Source organism: Triticum dicoccoides, chromosome 7B (genome assembly GCF_002162155.2).
Source record: "Triticum dicoccoides isolate Atlit2015 ecotype Zavitan chromosome 7B, WEW_v2.0, whole genome shotgun sequence".
Classification (NCBI taxonomy): Eukaryota; Viridiplantae; Streptophyta; class Magnoliopsida; order Poales; family Poaceae; genus Triticum; species Triticum dicoccoides.
In genome coordinates, this window is record NC_041393.1 from 403,858,487 (window position 1) to 403,866,335 (window position 7,849).

The window sequence follows — 7,849 nt, forward strand, 5'->3', positions numbered from 1 at the left end:
TATTGCCCGGCTCCCTGAGGAGCCGGAACCCTAGCCGCCAACAGCCCTAGCCGCCGCCCTTCTCCTAGCCGCGACGGCGCCCTGCCGCCAGCGCGCCCGATCCTCGCCACGTCTCCCTCCATCCTTCCCTTACCACCTACGCCCTAGACCTGGTAGAGTACTTGATCCTACCAATTTGGTATCATGTAACCAGGTTTCGACCATGTCTCCGCCAATTCCACCGCCACCACCACCGCTGCCCGCCAACTCCTCCACCACCGCCGCCTCTGCGCCGGGCGTCATGGCCTCGCTCTCGGTGGGCACCACTGCGTCGCTCTCAGCGCCGGTCCTAACGGCACCCGGCACCACGCCGGGCCAAGGGCAGCCACAGGCCCCCGTCCAACACTCGTCGCCGCCATCACCTCCCCCGCAGCCGCAACAGTTCACGCCGGAGGCCATGGCGGGCGTCCTCAACGACCTCGTCACCGCGGTTCAAGGGATCCGCCTCTACCTGGCAGGTCCGTACGGGCCGCCCCCACCACTCCATCCAGCCATGGCCGCGGGTCAGCAGGCGCTTCCGTGGTACTCGGCATCGGGGGCCATCACCGGACTCCATCCAGCCATGGTTGCGGGTCAGCAGGCGCTTCCGTGATACTCGGCACCGGGGGCCGTCACCGGAGGCTACCCGGCGCTCCTCGCCCCAGCGGCCGCACGGCCGCCTTGGGCGCAGTGGCCGCCGCAGATCGCGCCGGCAGCCCCGCCACTTCTCGCCACCACGGGGCCGCAGTGGCCCACCTGGACCGCGCCGGCCGCGCCGTCCTCCGTCGCGCCCTACCTTCCAGTGGCCTCGGAGCAGGGTCCTCCACCGGCCCCGCCCAGCCCTAACCTGGGCACCGGCGCCTCGGAGCAGGGCCAGACCCAGCAGCTTCTTCCGGCGTCACCGCCGGCCCCCACGCCGCAGGCGCCGCCGCCATCGACAGTACCACCACCCGCACCTAGGGCTACGGGTCGGCCCCTGCACCAGGTGCAGTTTCCACCGTCACCATCGCCGATCCCCGCTTGGGCGACCGGCTCGTCTTTGGGGCCGGTCTACTCCACGGCGCCGGAACACCCGACGCCCTCCCTGCGGTTTGATCACCCCTCCAGCTCGGCGAACTACGCCCCGGCGCTTCCCGACCCAGCATACGCGCCGGCGACAACTACGGCCGCCCCCGGGCACGGCGGGCCGACACCCCCTCGCTCCGCCAAACTGGACTTCGCCACCTACGAGGGCACGGAGGACCCCCTCAACTGGCTCAACCAGTGCGAGCAGTTCTTTCGAGGGCAGCGGACGCTCGCTTCGGATCGCACCTGGCTCGCGTCCTATCATCTTCGAGGCGCAGCGCAGACCTGGTACTACGCCCTCGAGCAGGACGAGGGCGGCATGCCACCATGGGAGCGCTTCCGGGAACTCTGTCTCCTCCGGTTCGGGCCTCCTATCCACGGGAGCCGACTGGCGGCCCTCGGCCGCTTACCCTTCACATCCACGGTGCAGGACTACGCCGACCGCTTCCAGGCCCTGGCGTGCCACGCGCCGGGCGTCTCCGCAACTCAGCGCGCCGAGTTATTTGTGGGCGGTCTACCGGACCATATCCGCGTGGACGTGGAGCTTCGGGGACCCCAGGATCTCCAGTCGGCCATGTATTACGCCCGCGCATTCGAGCGCCGCGCGGTGGCCATCCAGCAGGAATCACCGTCCCAGACTGCTGGGTCGCTACCCGGACCGGATTCCGCGCAGGGTCGGCCTGTGCAGGCTTCTGCGGCACCCCTCGCCGCGATCGCGGGGCGCCCGTTCCGCCGGCTCACCCAGATGAGATACTCGAGCATCGCCGCCAAGGGTTGTGCTTCAACTGCGACGAACCCTACAAGCCCGACCACGCCTGCCCGCGACTCTTCTACCTGGAGGTGGCAGACTACATTCCGGAGGACGCCGTCGCCGCCGACCTGGCCGCCCCAGATGTCGAGAAGGTGTTTGACGCTGGTTGATTACCTCGAAGAGTTCAAGAAAGCGCTTCCCCACCTTACAGCTCGAGGACGAGCTGTTTGTGCAGGCGGGGAGAAGTGTTATGGCCGGCCGGCTTAGGCCCGCAAGTTATCTTGGTTTTTATTTTCAGATTAGGCAAGTTATCTTAAGCAAGTTATCTTAGGTTGATTCTTCTACAAGTTATCTAGGATATTAATATAGGTTGTAAGACTCTTTTTGAAGGCAAGCAATAAGAAGAATATTATCTCCTATTGCCCGGCTCCCTGAGGAGCCGGAACCCTAGCCGCCGCCCTTCTCCTAGCCGCGACGGCGCCCTGCCGCCGGCGCGCCCGATCCTCGCCACGTCTCCCTCCATCCTTCCCTTACCACCTACGCCCTAGACCTGGTAGAGTACTTGATCCTACCAATGTCTCATCCCTGAACTTTGCCGCTTGACTTGATTGTGCCCAGTTAAAATGGATGAGAAGGCCCGTCTAGGTGTACTCGTGCCACATGTGTAAGATTGTTAGAAATTGATTTTTTTGTGGTCTCTTTACTCCCCCGCCTACCTCAATGGCAGATGTGAAGAACCACCTCAATCAGATGTGCTTTGCCGCGTCATGCTAGAACCATAATTGCCGGCTACCGTGCAAAACCACCTTTGGCGATCAAGGTAAAGACTGGGGCAGATCCATTGCTTCCTTTTGTATTTATTTCTGTAAATACTTAGTACTGCAATGAATAATGCAAAAATGGATCAAAGATACTTTCGGAGTTTTTTTGTGCCTTGGCGAATAACACTACTGAAGACAATCTAGAATTTCTCTTATTTCAGAATTATTTTTGTTCTTGCACGTTCTGTTAGAACGAATAGGCCACGGAACTCATATATATTGATATTACTCAGATAACACCTCTTGTACATAAAGCATCTGTACTAGACGCATGTGCTTAGTCTATTTTGGATTTTTTGTTTACCCCAAAATGCAATATAGATCTGCCATTGACAATTTTTTGGAGCACTGGGTTAGCATTTGCTGTGATGCTGATAGGAAAAGCCTATTTGTTTCCTTATAAAATGTTGCCTATCAGTTAACTCTTCTTTTTAGTTAGCATGCACTCGGCCTGACGATGATGTATACCTTCTTTTTAGTTAGAACTGTGTCTGCTATTGATCTATCTTGCTTAATAAAAATAACTCTGCATGTTTCAGAAACAAGAGGTAATGCTAACATTTAATTCTATTGTAAACTTGATTCAACCTTGGGGCGTGGACCATGATAGATTGATGACCTGATGTCACATGGCGGCTGGTTAGCCGGCGGCGGCTGGAGCCATCATTGACCACGACCGTGCCAGGAGCACCGGGGAAAAGGCGAGGACATGTTGGTACTGATGGAATAATGTGGATTGGGTCGTCCTCCTCCAGAAACATATTACACAGTATACTTAAGTCGATTGATCCTATTTGGTAAAAATGCCCCTCATTTGCTTGATTAAACTCTACCTCGGTAAAATTAATTGAGTTGGGAACAGTAACATATATACATCTGCTATGTCTGGTATCTATCTGGTTATATTAAACTGACAGTTTATTCTTCTTGCTGGAAGGATATGTCGTGAAAGATGATCCAGATGCTATTAAAGTTGTAATCTTTGACTGTGGGTGTGAGTTAATTCTATGAACAATACTACTAATCCTTGACCTATGTCCACTTAATGGTCCTCTCACCTTGAATATCAATCTGCTATCAATGCCAAAGACTTAGCTTCGATTGCTCACCACCCGCTTAAATCTATTTTTTTTAACACCTCAATCTTTCTTGAATTTTTTGACACACCGAGCAGCATCGCAAGTTAATTCAAGGAATTGTTCTTCTAAACATGTATTCTTTCCTGTCCACGAAATGTAATGCTTTGTACGAAACAATCAGCCTTAAAAACAAATTACTATTGATGTTCTTTTAAATATTTAAGTCAGAAACTTGAAACTTATATGTGTTAAATTGTGTTGAAAATTAATCCAAAAAATATTACATTTTTGCTAAGAATTGGTATAAAAAAATTAGAAATACAGAAGTAATATGTAGAAGGTAGTACCCTAGAGAGATGTGTATGTTTAATTGGGATATTTTTAGGAGTACCTTTGTGGATCTGATATATCTTTCTTTTGTAGGATATGGTTGCTCTTGCTTCATCTAAATAGTATGTCTGGACTGCCATGAGACCGCGATTGGTGTAGGAAATCTTAAAAGCTATCATATTGGTCAGAAGAACTTGCAATACATCAATGCACTATTCTTTTGAATTTTTTAGTGACACCACAACTACCACCTCTTCACTAAATGACTCTATTCAGAGAGAGAGAGAGAGAGAGAGAGAGAGAGAGAGAGAGAGAGAGAGAGGGAGGGAGGGAGGGAGGGAGGGAGGGAGATGCAATTTCCAGGACATTTATGACTCTATTCAGGTATGACTCTATTGTCGTGCTTCTCTTGTTCACCCGGAAGTTTATTGACGGGAAGGAAGCCACTTCTGCTTTGATGATTTCTTGGAAGTTCAGGTTAAAACACTTTTGCTCTTGAAGTCCTGATTCTGGTTTATCAATTCTTTGCATAACCTATGTAATGATTGGTTGGGATTTTTGTATAGTCAAGAGAATGCACGATCAGTATATACAAGCTAGGTTGTTTGCGAGAGAATTTGATTCATTGTTGTTGCCTACAAGGTACTTGAACAAAATGCTTGAGAAATATTTTAAGGAGTATAATTTAGCTCTGAGTCTATTATTACAAAAATCCATGGAATCCTTGGTTGTGATAGTTATGTCTCGAAATGCGTCGATCCCTACGCATACTCTCCATAACCACTGATTCTTGAGGTGGCTCATGTGGGACTCTTGATCTGCCATTTACTAATTTGAGTATATGTTGCGGGTTGATGTGTTGCAGATCCTTGAGGTCAGGTGCGGCAACTAGCGACACGTGCTGGAGCTTCTGGCGTCGCTGGCGGCGGCATTACCTATATGACCTCTCCCTGGTCGCCTTCAAGAGTGTGTGCGGGCTTGCCCGACGACAGGAAAAGCACAAGCTTCAGAGCCACAATCCCCGGCTGCACCGCGGGCTTGCCCGGCGACAACGTCTCCTGTGGTGGCGAGGAGGGACGGAGGGTTAGGCTGCCGGGAGGGGCGGCGCGTGGGAGGGAGGCTGTGTCCACATGTGGTACTAAGGTATTTGTGGGTTACACTGAAGCTTATCTTGTTCCTTAGTTGATTTAGACATCAAATATATAACCTCTGTTTTTTATCAGCAAACAGGTGAACTAATAAAGGAAGACTTCTTCCATAAATAGTAGTACATTTCTATGTTTTTAAGGCGTCGCCTAAGCGTCGCCTAGTCGTCGCCTAAGCGTCAAGGCTCCCCAGGATGGCAAGGCGTCTACCCCGCCTTAGACAGACATGAAGTGTACGGCTGTGGCTGCCCTAGTTCTGGCTGCTCCTGGGGCTTGGAGATGACGGCCCCGCTGTCTCCCGGCACCATGAAGAGGAGGGAGGACTGGGGGCTCCTGGGGCTTGCTGCTGTGAGGGAGAAGGGTGGGGCCATGAAGAGGAGGGAGGGAGGACCAGAAGGGTATGGCTTCGTGGCGGCTGTGGTGGGAAAGAAGGGAAGGAGATAGTGGAATTAGGTCACGGGGGTGTATATGGCCACTAGATGGGCTTTTGGGCCACTGGGAGGTGCATAAGTAGTGGCCCATCTCTCAGCCATTGCTCTTTTTCTAGTATTAATATGTGCAGACCTATTGATGACTCTTTTCCTGCAATGTTTAAGGCGTCGCCTTGCCTCGCCTTACCGCCTCGCCTTGGCGCTTAGGCGTCAGAGCGGCCCTCCTCCGCCTTATGACGCTTTACCGCCTTAAAAACATAGGTACATTTACTATGCAGATGATTTGACAAGTAAGCAAACAAGTCAGCATCTCACTTTATTATTTAAGCTGTTTTCCACATCTGAATCCTTGCTTGAATCACTTGATTGTTAAATCTATTTGTTGTTGCCGTACAATGATTTTCTATTGTCCTTGTGGTGCAATTTTTGTTGATTCAGAAAGATGGCCCTGCTCATCGGGCTCAAGCAGCAGCGAGCAAGGCCAGCGACAACGGAAATGTTGTGGCTGGCGCCCATGCACCTCTACCTGACTTCAATGCACCTTTGTGTTTTGTGAGTATATAGAGATAATAATACACAGATTCAGTTATCTATATGCAGAAAGTTTCCTTGTTTTCTTTTAGTAATTATGTAGAACATCAATATTCAATATTAGATGACACATAGGCCACATCATCCAGTAAATGTGTTAATCATAATAAATCATGGACGGTTGCTGACATTGGATATTCATAGAATGCTAATAAGTTACATCCTCGACTAATATGAGAGTATTTATATTTTGGTGGAGCTAAACTATACAACATGATGCACAAATTCTTGTTGATTGCAGCATTTTAAAATGTCGACAATTCCCAGGTTTGCATTTATTTGGTGGTGTGCCTGTGGAACTTTGTGAGAACTTGAGTATTACGAGTATACCATTTTTGTAGGTAATCATTTTTCAACAATCTGATGGTTTGTGCAGACCATCAGGTACATAATAGCAATATCTTAACTATTTTAATATTCTTTACGAACCATCGTCAAAGAATACAAGATATACTTATTGTTAGTTCTTCGTTGACACCTATTGTTCTTACTGAACTGTAATTGTTAACAATATGTAGTACTGTAGGATCAATGGACAGAAGGTTCCGTTGTCCAGTTGATGCTACTAATTTTGGCCCTACCAAAGTATCTCTTCTGCATGATATATACTTATTGTTAGTTCTTCGTTGACACCTACTGTTCTTACTGAACTGTAATTGTTAACAATATGTAGTACTGTAGGATTAATGGACGTAAGGTTCTGTTGTCCAGTTGACGCTACTAATTTTGGCCCTACCAAAGTATCTCTTTTGCATGATATCTTCTTAAATATGAAAATGAGGAAGTCAGTATCTCGGCAGCATGCAAGCAACTTAGCCAATGATGTAGGAGGATCCAGTTCTTTTGGAGTCAAATTTTTGGATTGGTAGTGTATATTCTGAATTATTTTGTAAACAAATGTGAGGAGTGGGAGACGTCTGCAGTTGTAGAATTTACTTGTGCGGGTGGAGGTTCTGGTTTTAAGATCGTATTGTTATTTATCATTTTCCGTTGTAATTGTTTACTAATTATGACATGCTTTTTATTTCTTCTGGGTATGAACACTAATTTTGGATTCACTGGAACAGAGATGGAAGAGCTAACAGTTGTTTTACACCAGTACAAATGCTCTTCAAAGGTGGGGCACTTGGAAGGTGGGGGCATTAAAGAGCAGATGAACTGGGCTGAGGCCCTCGTGGCTGCGCTCGAAGTTGAGAACAACAAGGAGATGGGGATGAATGGAGCGGTCTTAAAGGAGAAACTACAACATTTTGCTATCATTTTTTTACTGATTTGTTGAAATGTTAAAATGTGGATGTTGTAAGTCCATGATATGAAGTTTGTGTTTGAGTCAAGTACTATTGTGCGCATGGACCTTCTTATGCTGACCATCTTGAAATGGAGATTGCAGGCCTTGTCTCTGTTTACTTTCGTCATCACCTACTTTCCGAAGAAGTTTGGTGATGGAAGCCATCGAGTTTTGTACTTATCTTATATGCGGACATCATTGTTGTTACTACAGAAGTTCCATTAACTTTATCTATGTTATTTAATCTGTTGTTCTATTCATTCTATTACATTGGGCTTTTAGGATATACTGTAGCCGGTGAATGTCAACATGGAGTGAGGAAGAGGGGGG

At 48.8% G+C, this 7,849-nt stretch overlaps 1 long non-coding RNA gene across 2 annotated transcripts; it reads left to right on the forward strand.

Moving 5' to 3' along the window:
* Window positions 1–5,146: 5,146 nt before the first annotated feature.
* On the forward strand, window positions 5,147–7,342 carry LOC119338739. Of its 2 annotated transcripts, XR_005164095.1 has the most exons (5): window positions 5,147–5,199; window positions 5,288–5,331; window positions 5,902–5,930; window positions 6,079–6,192; window positions 7,301–7,342. It is a non-coding gene; the product is annotated as an uncharacterized LOC119338739 (long non-coding RNA). The 2 variants fall into 2 exon arrangements; XR_005164094.1 differs by lacking the exon at window positions 7,301–7,342 and having other exon boundaries at window positions 6,079–6,207.
* Window positions 7,343–7,849: the final 507 nt, after the last annotated feature.